Here is an 18,967-nt window from a genome sequence, read left to right as displayed (position 1 = left end):
GGTATGAGGGATCTTTTTAACGGCACCAATGAAGTTTCATTTGCCCACAGAACACTGGTGGTGATGACGGGAAAAGTTCAAAGAACAAAATGCCAGCGCCAAGAAATGTAAACTGTTCATATTTGTTCACAGTATATTTAGGGTTATGGAAAGAATTGTTCAAGCTTAACGGTGATAATAGCCATTTCTAGGTTGAGTTTACACAAGTTGAAATAGACGACAGATTCACAACATCATGTAGCCTTTACCTTTAGATTTATTCGTTTAACATGGAAAGTCTTACACAAAGTAGTTTTGTTACTTTTTTGCTTTTAATGTTCACCTGTAAGTATGGGTGGAATGACTCCAAGAAAAACAACTTTGTTTTTGTTACATTTTTTAGATAATGGGTTTTTCTTCCTTCATTTTTTTTAATGTTCTTTCCAAGAGTTTTGTGATCTCAGTAGAATAAAGAAAATGAATGAAATTTCAGAGTGAAAAAGATTTTGCAAGACCGAAGCAAATTGTGCATTTCGATAAGGCAGCAAAGGTTTTCAACCGGGTCCCGTAGCCTGATGAAGTCGACCGTTTGCGCAAACATGCATTGCATTAGCTGTCTCAGCCACCTACACACACGTGCAAATACACACACCAACAAAATCCTCTTTCCTACATGACTCACACTTTGCTGCCCCCTCATTCATCAATAGTGCCGGAACAACTGGGCCAGGGGTCAGGGTGCCGCTGCAGCAGGCAGGCAGTAGAGGTAGAGAGGGATTTAACAGCAGGCAGCGTGCCCTAAAGAAACAGCTCCACTATTCCTGCCAGCCCTCCAGATGGATTAGCACTCCATTACATCACTTGCCTCAAATTGCAACGACTGTGTGTTGGACTTTGATATGCTTGTCAGGTGACACCAAAACCACATGGCATCACACCCGGCTAGAAAGCCCCAGCTTCATGATGGTGTGTGTGCATGTGTGTTGGGTAAATTACAGACAGGGCGCAAGATTCATGCCTGATCCGATCTGTCCGAGTGAACTCTGAGCCCACTGTGGAAGTGATTGCATGCTTCCGTAGTGGATGGCTTTCAGGTATGGCACTAATGTTTTTACTTTGTCATTTCGGCTGTGTTTAAGGATCCTCCCGAGTGCCTGTGTGCCTGTGTGTGTGTGTGTGTGTGTGTGTGTGCACATGTGAATCCATCTGGTAATGACTCTAGAGTGACTGGGCCAGTTGGCAATGTGCAACAATGCCTTTTCCAAGTCCCCGTGTCCACTCTTTGGCTCCAAACAACTTCCTGCTACTATCGCACACAGACACTGACGCAATCGCAGACGAGTGGCAGTTTGGTAAAATCCATAGAAAGCAAAACACGCCTGTTAGTAGTGTGTCCCCGTCTGTCTGGGAAAATGGCTGAGACTCTCCAAAGTGGTGCTGTTCAAACTCAAAAACTCAACTAGTGCTCCAGACACATCAGGGGAATGGTAAGATTGTGTTCTGTTGTGCCTAAGCCCAGTGAGTTGTGACTTTTTCACCTACCATCCCCACCTACAAAACAGAAACACAACAAAGCAACAAGGCACTACAACTCAATGAACCCCATAGGCATAGTCTTGTCAGTTTTTTTTTTTTTTTTTTTTACATCAGTGGGCAGACTTAACCCTCACTGAATTAATCTTGTAGAAGTTTGCTAAGGCAGAGAGTCAATCTTGAATATATATATATATATATATATATATATATATATATATATATATATATATATTAGAAGTGTTGATAGTTCTGGAAAGAATGGGAATAAAAAACAAAAAAAAAACAAAAAACCTGCAACTCAGAGTGGTGACTGCACACCAGACTGTTGCTTTGGGTTATTTAAAAATGACAAATAACTTTGGCATATTTTTTTTACTGGCATCTCAAATTGCCAATATGTTGCCCTTACGATGACTTGGGTTTGGAATCCAACAAAAGAGAAGAAACTAAGTCATTTTGGGATCTTCGAGTCATAAGCTCTACTCTCCTGACGCAGCTGTGGAAACTTTGAGCATCCGATTGAAATCACTTTCGTAAATCTGAAGAATGCATATGATCGTGTTCCCTTTGGCGGCTGGAGTCATTTTTACAAGACATGAGATCACCGAGTCATCAGAGCAAAATGCCGTGTTCCCATTCCTGGCCCCAATCTGAGCCAGGTTTTCCATGCAAATGGAACTTTTCCAGGATGTTCTCATAAAACTGAGAATATCTCAGTTGGGAATCTGTGGGTCTTATTTTCATTTTGTTCACGTTTTACTCTCTGTGACCTTTGCATTCGATGATAAATAGTTTTTTTTTTCTTGTTTGTGTAACCCGCAGTTAGTCAATTAAGACTTTTATTTTTGCGGGCCCACTTCCTGTTTTCCCCAAACTCCTCAACTTATTTAAAGCCCCGCCTCCAGCCAGGTTAAACAACATCACCTGTTCACTGTGATTGTGGCTGGCTGCTGGCATCCTGCTGATTTCACCCTGGAAATTCAACCCAAATCTCTGAAACTATTGATTTGCACTCTTGGTGAGTTTTGTTCATGGCATAGCAGTATCTGTTTAGCATCCAGTTCTGCTTGATTGCTCATTGGAGCATTGTTTTGTTAGAACAGTTGCCGTTGTACCTGGGCTGTCACAGCTGATCGCTGTTGGGTGCGCCCCACTCCCTACTTTAAGGTAACTAAACTGCTGGTATTGTGCGTGTTTTGGCACTTTTGAAATGAAACGTATAAAATAGGATGTAGCTACATTTACATTTTAAATTGATATTGCGCAGTATATTTATTTAATTTCTTTTCCTCACACTGCTTGAGTATTTGAGTTAATTTATTTTCTTTGATATTTTGGAAGTTAACTTTGATTTCAACTTTTCAAGTTTAACCTTAATTGATTAGTTTGAAATTATTATTCTTTATTTAAATTATGGTTAATTTAACCTAATTGAAATGAAATGTTTAATTATTAGATATTTAATGATTGCATTTAATATTGTATTTGTATGTTTGTACATTGATAACATACTTAATGGGTTTTCTGGCCTTTTAGGTCGGGGTTTTTTTATATGATGGATCAGATCCTCTTCTGAACCAAAGGATGGCGAGCTAAAGGAAAAGAACTCTATGATCTTTGCATTTATTTTGAATTGTCTCTCACTGTGCATTTGTAATTGTTTTGTTTGTTTGTTTTTTTCTCCCCTTATGTTTTTCCCTGTTCCAAAAAAAAAAAAAATTCAATACATTGGCACGAAACACTAACTAAAACAGTTTCCTTGTGTTTTTATTCACACCTCAGGCTCCTCAAAGAACCGGTTTCTGATATCGCAGTTAGCTGCCTAGCCCATAACTGTTACATTTGTTTTTTTTTTTTTTATCTTGTCATCTTGGATCTAATGGAAGATATGAAACTAAAAAATAAGAGAACATTTTGACATGTAGGTGACAAACCTGCTTTGTCTTGGCCTCTTGATTTTCTTTTACATATATATGCATTGTTAAACATTATAAAATGATACTACATCTAGTGAATGCTTATAGCCATTTTCCTTTGGTATTAGTTGGGGGTTTCTGGAGGAGTATGGGATGTTAATATTGCATTTGGAAACGATACAGGAGCTGTGTCCTCCTTCTGTGGTTGTTTTCCTGTGGAGGTTGAACCCAACCTGGACTGCCTGCCGTAATGATTCATGTGTTGTGGTTTTGTTGTTGGATTCTTGTGGTTTTCATCAAAGTGATCTAAAGAGGACATCTTGCCGGGGAATCTCAGGAACTTTTCATTGTTTGTTCAGATGTGATTTACGTATCTCAGGTCTTTCAGGACGGAGCATAAGCGTAAGTTGGAAAGATTCAGAAAAAAAAGCTTGAACCGACCAAGGCTTTGCCAGAAGTAACACCGCTATTGTTTCTTTCTGCCGAGGGGATTTTACTTTGACCGTACCTCCAGGGTGGCCACTTTTAACCTTAGCAGATGGGTGAGAGAGGCTTGGTCATCCAGACAGAGGTTTGAGTCCATCTGCTCTTTTCCCACATCAACAGTGAGTTGAAAGAAGTCTTTAAAGGATTGAATTTCTATTCTGGTTTGGCAGATTATTGGCATGACCCAAGATGATGGATGCAATTTACATAAATTCTCCATATTCTTTCATTTTTGTTACTAGAAAGTTTGTATTATTATTATTATTATTATTATTATTTATTGCTGGACTTCAACATATGAAACACAACCATGCTGCACAATTTGCCTTTCTTTGTTTTGTTTGGCTTTGGAGATTAAACACCACATATATATTGGATTTTTTTTTTTTTTTACCTTTCTTCAAAAATCGTCAGAAGCATGAAGTACGAAGAGAAGAACCATTATTTTTATTTATTTTTTTATATATATATATTTTTTTTCAGATCGATATGGGCCCTCATACAATATAACCAGCGTATTGTTATCTGAGAAGTGCAAAGTCTCCTGGAACCAAGCTCAAGTGTGTATCTATTTTTAGCTGTGCTTGTAGGCCTTCAGGGTGGTGGGAGAGTACAGTGTGTGTGAGTGTGTTGCCTTCTACCAGATGACTGACATACTGAGGAAGTGGGTCAGCATGGATTTTCTGTGAGGGATGCATCTCATTCAGCCAAAGCAGCAAACTTCATGTTGGATTTAACAGAAGCCCTGAGGAAAAGGGATGAAACAAAGTGCATTTAAATGTTAGTCTTGTTCAATTAAGCAAATTCTACACTCTGTAACTCTATAGTCTGAAACTGGCTTTGTCCTAAAGGAAAAAAAAAAGTTTATTTTTTTTTTTCATCTTGCCATATTTCTTTTTATATCCTGACTCGGGCTCAGGTCATCCTTCATCCAGCGGTCTGCTTCCAGCTAACAGCGGTGACGCTGCATTTAGGCTATCTCTCCTTGCCAGACCTCAGCAATGTAGAATCATGTTTTCCGGTCAATCCCCGTATCATCTGCATGTCCTGAAAACTGGAGAGAGAGAGAAAGAGAGAATGCAAGAAAGGTGGAGTAGGAGAGGGTAAAAGGTGGGGGCTTGAAAATGCAAAAGTAGAAATGAAGCTCAAATAAAGTTTATATAGTGAGATTAAAATAATGATTCATTTAGTTTTGGTTATAGTTAGGTGAACAGCTACTGAAAACCTTTTTCCTAAAAAGAAAGCTAGCCACTGACTCCAACCATTAGACTTTTTCCGTGTTACAAAATGGCACCAAGCTGGGTTAGCTGGCTAAATGGCTACCAAAGAAAAAAAAAAAAAAATAAGATAAACTTTTGGGATTTATTTTTAGATGTCTTAAGCAAAAGCTGGCAAACAAACTCCCACCTGTATTTAAACCATATCGTCTTCACTTTGCAGTATTTATTTTGACAAATTCTTGTTAAAACTTTAAATTCAGAGTTAGGCTGCCTTCCCAGGGGGAGTCATCGTGATTTGAACCACCCTCTTTTTATTCATCCGGTATATCTGGAGAATGATCACATTTTTATGATCATTGGCATTTTTAGAGAATCTGCAGGAGTGTTGCGTGGAAATGGTGTGTACAATCCGGACACCAAGCAGAGCTTATTGACTTCAGTTGAACAAACCGCCAATAAAGTTCAGTTTCCTGGATGAAAGTTGACCAAGAACTTCCACCATCAAATTCTGACACGCAAAAACTATTTTTCTTCTATGCAAAATTATCTTCTTATTGTTATTCTTCAAGAACAGAGCAGGTTTTCATCTCTCGCTCTCTTTTTTTGTGTGTGTATTTGCCTCCTGTGGTTTTACTTTATGATACCAATAACTGCAATTTTCCTGTTTCTTTTTTGGACTCCGATAGGATTGTCCAAAGCCAATTCTCCAGTCTGTTCTCCGGAAAAAAAAAAAAAAAAAAAAACATATAAAAGGATACTTGCATGTCCTTTTTGATTATTTTTTTTTTGTTTAATATCCTTGATAGATCCGTTCTGTCTGCCTTTTACAGCTACAGGCTTCACTCTCCGGAGGCTTTCCTTCAGAGGCAGGCATGGTTCACTCTCTTCTTTCTGTTTCAGGGTGTTCGTTTTTATCTCGTTTCTGATGTTGATTTTATGTTTGATTCTGTTACCCTTGACTGTGTGTGCTTTGAGTCATAAGGCTGATAAAAGGGGTAAAACTAAAGGCAGAAGAAATTAAAGAGAAGCTAAATTTAACATTGGCAGTGGAATAAGAGAGGAAGGATCTTTGTGTTTTTTTTTTTCCCCTCTGGCTGCGTATCTTAGAAAGTTTTAGATGGATAACAAAGTTCTAATATTTGCTGTTTTTCCTTTCTGTAGTGTGTCTTGTAAAGCAGTTACTCGAGATCAGAGGTAGAATTGAAGAAATTGGTGAACAAACTGTTTTTTTTTTTTTTCATATTCAAAAAAAAAGAGGCTAGATTATTTTCTATGCAGCTAAATTGTCCCAGTTATCCTGAGCACTCAAATACCCAGTGAACCAGTGGTCCTGAACTGCAGGCCAGATTGGATTCATTCTGCATTAAAAGTGGATAGTGTAAGAATGCAGTAGTCAGAACTTTTCTGGCAACCAACGTCAACGTTTGTCCGCGTTAATACCATCTTTTTATTATTATTATTTTATTAAAAAGGTGGTTCAGGTTTTAGAGAAATGTTGGCAATTAGAACAAAAACTTCAAAGATTAAACTTTAAAGCAAAAATAGTTTGAGCTCAGGTAACTAAGTTGTCGTAATGGGGAAAATGAATGAAAGCAAGTTCAGAGGAATTTACTGGGTATTTACATTCAGAATGCACTGCAAAAGTGACTTTTAAAGAGAGAGAAATCATGGAAATTGTAAAAAAAAAAAAAAAAAAAAATCAACTAACAATCCATAAGATTTACCAAATCTTTGCAGTGTACTTCTCTCCCATAATTGTGTTTTATTGCTCTAGTTGCCAACGGAATGTATTTAATTAAAATAAACATATCACAGTATCTTGACATTGGTGTGATATTGTTGCTCAGAGTTCCCAGTCACTCCTGTCAATGCTCGAGACACAGTGTGCTTTTTCTGTTTTGGGGAAAGTTGACATACAGGATGTCAAGCCAAACAAGTTGATGTGCAACATTAAGTTTAGTCTTGATTTTTATTTTATTCTTAATTTCTTTCTTTCTTTTTTTTTGTTCAGTTTGTTCAGTTTCAACTTTATTTTGTGTTTTTGTGCCCTGAAAGATTTTTGCATTTTTAAACAATGTAAGAAAAAAAAAAAAGTTTTTTCATCCATCTTATCTGTAAAACTGTACAAGCTGTCTTGTACAATTTTACAGGAAATTCTCAGATGTTGTAAACAATTCAATATCACCTCAGAGGCAGAGCATGGAATGAGAGGACTGATTGTTTTTAAGTTTCATTTTGTACCATTTTTATTTTTACTCCATGAACATCTCTGCTGACATCATGATCACAGCCAGCACCTGAGCAGGAGTCACTTTAGGGCTATTTATATGCTCACTCTGCTGCTATCCACATGTGGTATCATGTAGTATTAGTTGGAACTATATTTTTCAAATATCACTTGAAATCCTCTGTAATACCCACTCGAAACCCTCTATGCGCTCCCCATTTCTTACGTCTGCGTCATGCTGTGCCTCTGGCTCTCCTGCCACAGTTGTTCCCAGCAGTGGTTAGATTGATCTGAACTTCCATGGCTCTCCATGTGGCAGCCGTATTGATCAGCTTGAAGGTAGGGGGGTCAGTCAGAGGAGGAGGGGGGATGTGGCCAGAGGAGGTGTCTTCACATGGTTCTCTTCTGTTGTTGTAGTTGTGGAATAAAAAAAAAAAGAGATAATGAGGAATATCGGTGTGATGGCAAGTTTATATAAAAAAAACTGCATAGACAGCATGATGATGATGATGACTAATAAGTTTTGTCATTTTCATTATAACAGTCCTCTAATTTAACAGAAAGGTAACTTAATTCATAAAAACATTAATCTTTTATCATTAATTCAGTTTTTCGGTTATTCACAGTTCTTTTTCTCTTACTTACGAAAGTCGAGGAATGGGATGGCAGTAAAAATATCCTACAAATACAAACAGGAAAACATTGACGTTCATTTGCGTTCCTTACTTTAATACCCACTGCACTAGATATTGCAAATCTAGCATAATAAATTACCAGTAGAAATCCCCTAAAGAGTGATTAGTTTTTACTTTAATCCCAGTAATAATCCAGCTGCTTTGTGAAAGCTAAAATGAACAGATATTCAAATAAGACAATTTAGCACAGAAATAAAAAGCTCTTATTTTCAGATGTTACCATTAATTTGCAAAGCACATACATTATTGAGAAAAATACATGAAAGGTTAAAAGTCTATTTAAAAAATTTAAAAAGCACCTGAAGCAATTAAAAAAATATATATATTAAATGGAAATAAATATATACTTGAGGTGGACCGATACATTGGCTGGCCAATATTTTGGGTTGATTTTTTTTAATTTTATTTTCTTGCATCTGCCGATACATGCATTCATTCACCGATCCATTTGCGCTTTCAGCAGCCATGCCTTGAGATCAAGTGACTGCATGCATTGCCGCTCCCCCTCTGGCAGAGAGAGTCTGGTAATATTGTAAGACTTTGTGTCAACAACAAGAAGGTTGAATTGTCAACTTTTAATGTATTTTTCCAACATCTATTTTAGCTGTTTCTAAAACCTTTGAAGGTCTGTCAGTCTTGTTGTGAAATAAAACTCTGTATTGGAAGCACATGTGCTTCAAGTGTCAGAATGGCCCAGTCAAAGTCCAGAGCTAAATCCTATTAAGAATCTGTGGTTAAACTTTAAAACTCATTTTCCCCCCCCATTCATTCTAACTAAGCTTTGACTCTTTTGCAAAGAAGAATTGGCAAATGTTACAGTTTGTGAAAATAACAAACACACAGGAAACTAGTTCAGGTTCCTTTCTGTTTATTTTTCCATCAGTCTCTCTGTTCATTTTCCTCCAACACCTGTTGCAATTTCGCTCGGTTAAGCATGCCTGAATCAAATGCCATTTCCCACCCTCCCCCATTATATAAGTTCACTGGTTTTCATTGTTTTTTACTAGTTCCTTCCATTATGCTGCCCCTGCTCCAGGTCCAATTCTTCTAGCAAGTTCTCCTTGTTTATTATTAAAACTCCTGCTTTTTGAACCAGAGTCAGTCACTGCGCTTGGATCCTATACAAACCACATACATGACACAATCGTACATCTGAATACATATTCACAGTCTCTTTCAGAGTAATGCAAGTGAAAACCTTTCTTTTTTTCAGTATGTCCAGATATTGGAGCTGAGTTATAATGTAGTTGGTTGGATAAAAAAAAAAAAAATGACAGCTTATTTTAAGCTTGTTACCTCACTGGGCTATTTGGTCTGATTGTCACAGTGGAATTTCATCTCTTTGCTCTTGGAAATGAATTTTGAATTTTCTTAAGCATGAGCAACTTTCAGGTGGTTTCCAAGAACCTTTGAATGCGTTCGGTATAATTCTACGTATTTAAGACCAATTGCAGACTTTCTACACCCCATTGTGCGACCTACTTTAGCAGTCTCCCCCCCCCCCCCCCCCTGCAAGTCAAGCAGTAATGAATTTTGCAGAAGGTGCACGAGTCAGTAGTGGTTCCACTGCAGATTTCGAAGAACAAGGTGCTTATCTTAATGCATTTTGTATGAGAAAAGGGACGTGAAGACAACTTAAGATTGACTGTTGAAAGTCAAAATTCTGTTTATGTCACAAAGGAAATAACTAGCTTGACAAATATGCCGGTTTGGACTGCTTCAGCATCTTTTACGGAATTCTTAACGAGATATATGCAGTATTGAACCTTCAGCTTTCTTTCTTTTCTTTTTTTTTTCTTTATTTAATCGCCTGTTCCTCGGAATAAATCAATAAAGATTTTATCCTCACCCACACACCACACATACTCAGTGATTCCCTTCTTAACTTTTTGTACTTAATATAGAAGTTTGGTTTCCTATGCTTTTCTTGTTTATAACCCTTAAAGATAGAAGAGAAATGCATAATAGCACAAAGCAAAAAAAACACACAAAAAAAACAAGGGGGGCTCAATCCAGAAATGATTTCAAATTTAAAGTCAAGACATTCCTTAACTCTGTCTGTACACATGTTTTGGCCCTTACTGGAGGTGCATCTTTCATTTTTGGCACCTCTGGACAGTCGCTGTGGTCCATTCCCTGAGGCCAACTTGTCACTTGACTCTCATCGAACATATTTAGGCTTTATATTGTCTCTGTTTTTGTTCACGTCTGACTCTGTGTATCTGTCAGCGGTACACTCTGCTTTAAGGAAGGTAAAAGATACGGGAACAATTTACCAAGGAAAGTAAAAAGAAGTTTCTGTTGTTTTTATTCTTCACCATATTTATTCGTCTATCATTTTTTACTTGTGCTGTGCCTGCAAGGATCATGTGGATGTTCTAATAAATGCGGTTCAATCAGTCGCCAGCAGAACATTTGTATTTATCTAATGTGTACATTTCTCCTCAACTACACACACTTTTTCAGCTGACGAAGCCTAAGACATGGTATTTTAGGGTATGACATGCTGTAATGTTCACCTTATGCTAATAGTAGAATGTGGCAGTATTATTAGTGGCTAATAATCCTTCCTTTTTTGGAATGGATTAAGTCTAAATACTTGTTCTCTAACAATAAACAGGATTATTTATTCAAAGAAAACCGGTTTCCTGTGCCATGATGGTGACATTTTTAAATGTGGGAACACTGGTAGAAAACAAATGGAGAAAGACAAATCCCAGCAGACAGTCTATGGACAAAACTAAACAGCATGCCAATAGAGTAGTGAGTCTGCAGGGAGACTCCATCGTAGGGGGCTGTCAGGTCCACTTATCCAGACAAACCCTGCTAGTTTAGCCTTGACCAAGACGGTACTTGCATCTCCGCCAAAAATTCAAGCTTTTAGAGGCCTCAAGAAAATCTCGCTCCCCAGAGGTCACAATCTATAGGCATTAGCCCTTCATCTACCTCTCCACTTCCATCTCTAGATGTCAGCATCAAGCCATTACCTCACCCCCACACCTTTGGCGAGACGCTGTGGGATCATCGGTGGGCTCTCAATATCTCTGGCCTGTCACTATTAATATCTCCTCTCTTTCCATCTCTCTCTTTCTAACTTGCAGCCTCTTTCCCTCTCCACCCCCTCATTCTCAGCTCATTTCGAGAGTATAGTTGACAGAATAGAGAGGGAGGGAGATAAAGGGGTAAATCAAGGCAGAGCATTTTCGAGGGGTGCCTCGCCAGAAAGTCTGCTCAGGCAGGAAAAAAAACAAAACAAACAAAAACAAAACAATTGATTGAGCAAAAATAAAAAGTGCAAGGGTCAAGACCGTTTACTGTATATCTATATAATACAGCATCACACTATTAAGCATACTTTTATGTCTGATTGTGTGTTGTACAGCACAGTCAGATTCAGTTAGTCATTTATTGGCTTTTTTCCCCCTAAAGCATCCCAATCAATTACTTTGTTTTGATTTGGCAGACTCGGTACGCTGCTTTTAATCCACGTTTTGCATAACAGGATTTTCAAATGATATACTTCATGTTTCTCATGTTGAATGTTTAGTTCACTTGGTAAAACTGCTCAGCGTTTTGTCAGACTTAACAGTCGGTACCAGCGCACAACCTCAGTTATAATTTTTAGTTTTAATGGCTAAAAGCGCCCACTCTCCAAAGTGCCGTTTTGTTCCAGAGGAGAGCTTAGTTTTGTTGAGGGATTGGCAGCTGGATCATGTGTCTACATGAGCAGTTCAACTGTTGTACGTATTGCATTTTTTTACGTAGCCTAATTGCTAGTTTTGCTTAGCATAACAATAAAAACATCGTGGTGGTTGTGTTATTTGTATTAACCAGACTTTTATTTATTTATTTATTTTTTACGTGAAAAGAAAGTCTGGTTAATACACGAGTAACTCAGGCTGACTGTCATTCTACTGTTTTTTTTTTTTTTTTTTTTTAAATCCAGCACAGAGTCGTGTCTCAGTTCACCGGAAATAGCTTCATACCATCTTTAGACGAATTTGTAAATGCAGTTCAAACACTGCTGGGTCTTTTATTATCGTCAGGTGGTGTTTAAAAAGCATGGCTAAAAGGGCTTCTGTGATAATAGTTTACAGAGCTTTGTGTATCAGATAATGAGAATGGAACTCATCAATGAAATATTGTGCAAAAGTGTTTCATTAATCGTATCAAGGGTTCTGATTTCAGGGTTGAAAGAACCCACAGGGCAATGGTTGTCAGAATAAAAGTGTGGAAATCTGTTGGACATAACTGAGGGTATAACTGAAAGCAGAATCCAAATATTTGCATAAATTAACCACTCAATCAATTTCCTACTGATGTGTCTTACGGCTTTCTTCTTCAAAGTTCCCCTTCATTGTGAAGTCATGTTGCATTCCTCAAAAGTGTCATAGATGAATGTCATTTAATGAGACACGGAATTATGTAAAAGTTTCTCCTTGCAATCATGACATTCTTGCAAATAGATAGATTTTTTTTTTCTTTTTTTTTCTCCCCATCACAGATCTCTTTTGTGCTTACACAGTATTTCAATGTAAATGTAAAAGCAGCTTTATCAGCAACACTCCCGGTGTCTTGAATCTGTCTGGTCCAATTTCTCATCCCTTTCACTCGAGCCCATGGATTCTCGCTGGTCGTTCATCATTCCAAGAAAGGAATTGTATTATTCACGCATAATCTGCCAGCAATGACTTATGACAATGTGCATGATTAATCACAGTAATAAGCCCCGAATGACATGCAAACACAATCACGTGCACGGAACAAGTCGACATTCCTGAGGGGACGACGGAGGGGAATTTGTATTCCTGCATCCTTCTTCATTCTCATAATCCTCATGATGAGGGTCTGTTAACCTCTAACCAGATCCGTGTTTCTCAAAGAAAATACTTTGAGGTTTGAGGTTCGTTTTCATAACTTTAGATTTTGTGGCTGGAACCTGTTCCAGATGTAGCATGAGGTCCTATTCATCCTGTGGGACAGAACCAAAGTGGACCAAAGTGGGCTCATACTGAGTGGCTTTACAAAACAGTAGGAGATGATGGAGAGATTAAAAATGAATCTATGGTGCTCAAAGGAGAGGAGGAGATGAGGACACTGACCTCTTTAGTGATTTTTCTTCCTCATTCGTGTCTCACTCTTTTTTTGTTTATTCTCTCAAACACAAAAAGGCACTAGGAGGACTTTTATTCAGACCATTTTTAGTGGTGAATGCATACATGGGTATTTTGTGAAAATTTTATAACTTGGGCAAGGCCCTAGATTGGCCCAGGGGAGGCTATGGGTGCTATATACCACTAAGGGAAGGAGCAACCACTTCCACTATTCAATTAAACCTCTGGAATAAGTGGTGGATTGAGTCACAAGGGAGAGGCGAGCAATAAATATACAATCTCACAGAGACGCACACTAGAGGGAAACTCTTTTTACTCACGCACACACACACCTGGCAAATGCACATGCACACTTACTCTTTGTTTTAGAAACAACAAAGGCTATCTTCAGGGATGAAATGCACCACATTTGCCAGGAAAGGGGTGGGAAGGAAATCGAAGCCATTACAAGCCTTATTACTTTTTTATCAGAAAGTGGAGGATAAGCTAGTAGAATATGGGAAGATGGAACAGGAAGCATGGAGAAAAGAAAGGGCATATAAAGTTGAAGAGGATAAAAAAAAAGGAGAGAGAGGAATTAAGATGGACCGATATAAGTGAAAAGAGATGGAATAATGGCTCATGAGGAACAAATAGCAAGTTGCTGATGAAAAGAGAAAATTGAGCCAGTGAATGAGGGGGAGACTGGGAGGAAATAATCAAATTCTGGCGCATTTCAGCTCAGTCCATTAGAAAAAGAAAAAAGAACGAGTCACGAGTGCCAGTCAGCTGCCTGGCAGAGAAACTGCGAAGCAGCCCTTCGTCCTCTGCTCCGCTAACGTCCTCCTTCTGCCCATTGACTCGCCTTACTCAGTGAGAGCTACGGGGCAAATTGACGGTAAATGCAACAGTAAATGTGTGTGTGCTGCGCCTCTTATGTCTTGCATTGCTTTCAGGTTCTGCCTGTGTGTCTATCTAGCTAATTTTGATGAACGCTGCAGTGGGTGACTCATAAGGGGAAGATTACACACAGTTTGACAAAAATAATAAAATAAAATCATATTTCTGACTGCAATTCCTAAGGAAGAACCATCTGTTTTTATGAAAGCATGGATACGGTGACGTTTTCTATTAACACATTACTTGTATTTATTATGGCATGTAATATAGAGGAGTGTCTTATTTATTTGATTCATATAGATATTAATATCATCTTCACAGTTAGATGTGATTAAGATGAGATAAAGTAAATTTGATGTGATCAGCCTCTCAAAGCTCGTATTTTACACTTGACCAGACAAAACATGCTTTCAAGGGAAAATGATAGCATGAATTCAGCAGCTAAAAAAATACATACAGTGGCTCTGTCTTTTTTGACAGGTAATCAGTAGCGCCTGGGTGTTGCTGCTCATCATACATGACACTTGTGTTGCTATGGGAATGCGATGAAACCAACCAAACGCCCCTAGTTTGTTATCCTCTTAAGACTATTCTTAATACTTCCATTCTCTAGACCTTTGAGAACTTTGACAATCTTATGGAGCTGGGAGCGTTTGAAAGTGAAGCAGATGCTCTGTAAGCTTTGTTTATTAGAGACAGTAACCCAGACAGAGAATGCAGTCTGGGCATATACATAGGAGCACAAGGAGACTTATCACACAGTTCGAGGAAAACTTTAGAAAATTGGGTCTGGACCTGAAATATTGAGGTCAAGAGAATATTTCCTTGTTCCACTGCGTTTGCTTCATACAGATACTCTGGGCTCTCGGCTATTGAGAAACGATTGTTTTCTGCAGGCGTGGACTCTGTTGAAGTCTTAAATGTTACTCAATTGCTAATGTTTATCTGTGACGCCAGTTTGACCCTAAAGCTTACCAGACGCTGCCTGCGCTGTAAACAGCAGTGTTCCACTGCGGAAAGAGAAGCGTTGAGCTGAACAAGATGGCCGTTAATGTTAATGCAATATTTGGAAGCTTGGCCAACACGGAGAGAACAGCTTTCTTCTCTTCTAAAGTGCAGCAAATCAATGTCACGGTTCACAACTTCTCCTTCTGCTCACTGATTGAAGTTCTGTTCTAACATTTCCTGTGAAGTGCATCGGTATCTGGGTTTCCATTTGCAAATATGCACAAACCTTTGCTGAAATTCTGCTAATGTTGGAAAGCATAGTTTCACATAGTGGTGTTTCCATTGAATAAGAAACACAATTAAAATCACGCATGAATATATTTGTTTTTTTGTTTTTGTTTTTTTAAATGACTTATCACCCTAACACATACTGCCAGTATGTGTTACTGACAGTATGAAGTAACATACTGTTCCTGCAATTTCTTAATCCTCTTCATTTAAAAACAAAAAGTTAATCTTGCCTCACTTAACATATTTATGCAACGCATCATTAAATCTTGCCATCCTCATGAGCAAATCCCAAATAAGACAATTTAATACAAAACTCAACACATACTGTCAGTATGTGTTAGGGTGGAAGGTAGCAATCCACCTCATAAAGAAAAAATCATCTTGTGTTCCGACTCACTTTGTTCCTGCAAGCCTGGGAAAATATGTCATCTCTGTGTCATATCACATATCAAAGAAGCCAAAGAGATCAAACGAGAAACCTGATAGTCCTGTGTAATGGCTGGAAAAGACAATAAGAAATTAAATGAACCTTCAAACACATGCATGCAAAACAGAACACACAAACAGTCCCTCCTCGGATTCTGACTATTACACTACGCTAGCATTACGGGTCTTATTAAGCAGTCTTCAAGGACTTTGCAAAGACATTGCCAATAAACACATCATGGTCCTTCTCACAATGAAACGGCACACTCGCACTCCTGTGTGTAGACAGGAAAACCCTTTGATCCGGAGAGTAATCCCCACTCTGTGTCGAACATTCTGGTAGTTTACGCTTCTGACTGAGATGATGATACCGTAACGATATCACAACCTTTGTGTGTGTGTGTGTGTGTGTGTGTGTGTGTGCGCCTGCACATTGGCCCATTATCTGTGACTTAGAGCGCATTGCAAACACTGATGGGCCCTGTGGTTAAGTGCCTGTAATAAAGGTCCTAAGTGTTTTGGGCAAGGTTTAAGCTCAGAGGCCATTTACAGAAAGAAGTGCTCAGGAAACCCCTCAGCTTTGGCATCCTCATGCATGGGGAAACGATTCATGGAAAGTTAACTCTCATCTCGGCCTCGTAGAATTGGGGGGAAAGATTAGAGACACACAGATTTATGAAATGTAAATAGATACCTGCCCAGAGGAGACTTGGCTTCGTCTTGCAGATGGTGTGATAATATTAAATGTGGGGAAATAAAAGATGATTGGAGATGACATAGCTTGGAGTTAAATCCTCATCCTATTTAGGCAACGCATTTTGTGATCTCCTGTGCATTTGTCATTTACCAAGAAGTGTGAAACATCGCATGAATAAATGGAATTCGTTTGATGCTGGGAGACCATTTGCATTAAATAGTGATGACATGCCTCAATGAGTCGGGTGTTTGGTTGTGTATATTTTTGAAATTTTAGCTGTGCACTCATGGGAAAAAATAGGAGTACCCTTGCTTCTTTGCCTTTGCTCCAAATCAAATGCACTTGGATTAATTTTTATGGATGGTTACCGCCTCTATCAAAGCAGGGACCCTACAGTATGCACTTCTGCTACCATACAAGCAGAACTTGAGTATACAGGTTAGTCAGTCATAGGTGGAGAACATTTCACCTCCTAGCAGTTCTGCGGCCGTCTGAACCCGCATAAGCTCTCTACCCCGTGGGTTGTCCCGGAGGGGTTGCACTGCCACCTAACCTTTTACAAGATGTTTTGGGGGGTTTTGTGCTTTCGGGAACTGACGGGCTGATGGTTGTCTGATCGTGACATCTGCTGGGCTCTTTCTGAGCTTTGAGCTAGGACTGTTTGCCAGCTTTGCCGGTCTGTGGACGTACCTGCAACTTCACTCCATTGTCAGAGAAAATGTTATTGGCCTGATGCCTCCCATCTCTAATTCCACAGGGTTTTAGTTAACAGTTCAATGTTAAAGTTCAGACAATAAAAAAAGAAAGAAGTATGGCTCATTCAAAAATCAATTGAAATTACAAATTAGTTGTACGTGAACGTGCAACAAAACGTCCTGAGTGATGTTCTTGTAAGACCAAAGAAGTGATGTTTTGCAACACATCGTGTTTAATAAAAATTATTCAGGGTATCACTTCATTCAAATGATCAACTACTGTAGTGGAGGGGTTGATCTGATTTGAACTTTTTCTGTCATTGAGCAAACTATAAACCTGTCTGTAGCCAAATTATTCTACTGTCAAGTAGTCCATCTATCTGACTAATCTCAAAGTCCAGATTTGGGCTCGATTTAATGATTTTGGAGGGTTGTTGAAAAACCTCAATGACCTGGAGCACTGCTGTATCAAGAAGGTTGGGCCAAAGTCTCGATATAATGATTTGAGAGAGTGATTAGGTCACACAAAGACAGTTGCCAAGAGTTATTGCTGATCAAGGTGAGCTTTAAAGCCATTAAACCATGGGTAGTCATTTTTTTCCCCAAAGCCTTGGATACATTTTCTCCTTCCTCTTGACTCAACCTTTTCAACTCCAGTTTGGTTCAGACTCCAGAACCAAAATCCTGTTGTTGATTACATACATCACTGAAAAGAAGAAATTCTCCTCCAGGCGGTTTTTCTCTGCTTTTATCTTCTCATCCTTATGTTTTGATTTGTCTCTGAACCCTCTGGATATTTCCCAAGTGCTCCAGAAAGATGGAGTGGCCTCACATACAGCAGCGAGCGTACTCTTGGCATGCATCACCATTCGGCTAAATGGCTGGTTGAGCACTGGTGTTTGGTTGGTTACTGGTTACAACTGTGGTGCCAGCTTGCCTTTCTGGGCTTGCCAAGGCTCCAGTAGCGTGGGATGAAGGAGCTGCAAGGTTACTGACCCTCTTTAAAAAGGACTCAGAGAAGAGGTCAATTCTTTTTGTTTTTCTTAAATCCTCCTAACGTTTCATTTCCATCCATTTCTCGCACAAAGTGCCTCTATCAATTTTGCATACTCCCAAGAGGGAAAAGGATTTAAACTTGCATTACATTACAGCTTCTACTCAAATCCTTTCTTTGTTTTTATATATATATATATATATATATATATATATATATATATATATATATATATATATATATTTTTTTTTTTTTTTGCAGAGAGCAGGGTTATATTTTGCATGTAAATGCCTCTGAGGCACAGAAATTCACACAAAAGCGATGTACAGGGATATTGTTGTTTTACCAAACAAAGGGTTTCTCTCTTTTTACAATTTTCAATAGCGGCAGCAGTTTATGCTTATCTAAAGGTGAGAACTCACTTTAGCCTCAGTTAAGCTCATAAGTAAAGATTTAATTTCTTTTTTGTTTTAAAGGATTAATATTTAAATTAAAAAAAATAATAATAATCAAAAGAAAAACCTCAATAATCTTGCCAGGTGTCGACGTCCTGTGTGTAGCAGCCCTTTTCTTTGTACTTGTATGTCGGAGCTTCAGTTATTCAAACCACTTGCGGTTTCACATTACTAACAATTGTCACCTTGGGCCACAGAAAATGGCAACTTTGTCACATTCTGATCTATAGACTGTAGACGGCTCACAGACGGGTTTTAGCGTTTGCAGTGAATCAAACAAGCTGCCTGATCGAGGGAGCGGAATGATGCACATCCGAAGTGCAACAGCGCTGACGTTTTCAAGCCGTCGCGAAGCTTTTGGAGTTTGCTGATGAAAGTGTGATGATCTCTTTAAGAGAGAGCATGTGTT

General features: G+C 38.6%; 1 protein-coding gene and 1 long non-coding RNA gene across 2 annotated transcripts in view; both read left to right on the top strand.

Moving 5' to 3' along the window:
- The window catches only part of sdk2b (sidekick cell adhesion molecule 2b), a 311,947-nt gene that overhangs the window by 148,832 nt on the left and 144,148 nt on the right, over positions 1-18,967 (top strand). The gene's annotated exons all lie outside the window — the stretch shown is intronic.
- Positions 1,733-7,808, top strand: LOC148153672 (uncharacterized). Its single transcript, XR_015766400.1, has 2 exons — positions 1,733-2,533; positions 2,614-7,808. It is a non-coding gene; the product is annotated as an uncharacterized LOC148153672 (long non-coding RNA).

The sequence above is a fragment of the Poecilia mexicana genome, unplaced genomic scaffold (assembly GCF_051168715.1).
Source record: "Poecilia mexicana isolate PSO_F unplaced genomic scaffold, ASM5116871v1 scaffold_19, whole genome shotgun sequence".
Lineage (NCBI taxonomy): Eukaryota > Metazoa > Chordata > Actinopteri > Cyprinodontiformes > Poeciliidae > Poecilia > Poecilia mexicana.
This window is presented reverse-complemented; position numbering and strand designations above follow the sequence as displayed.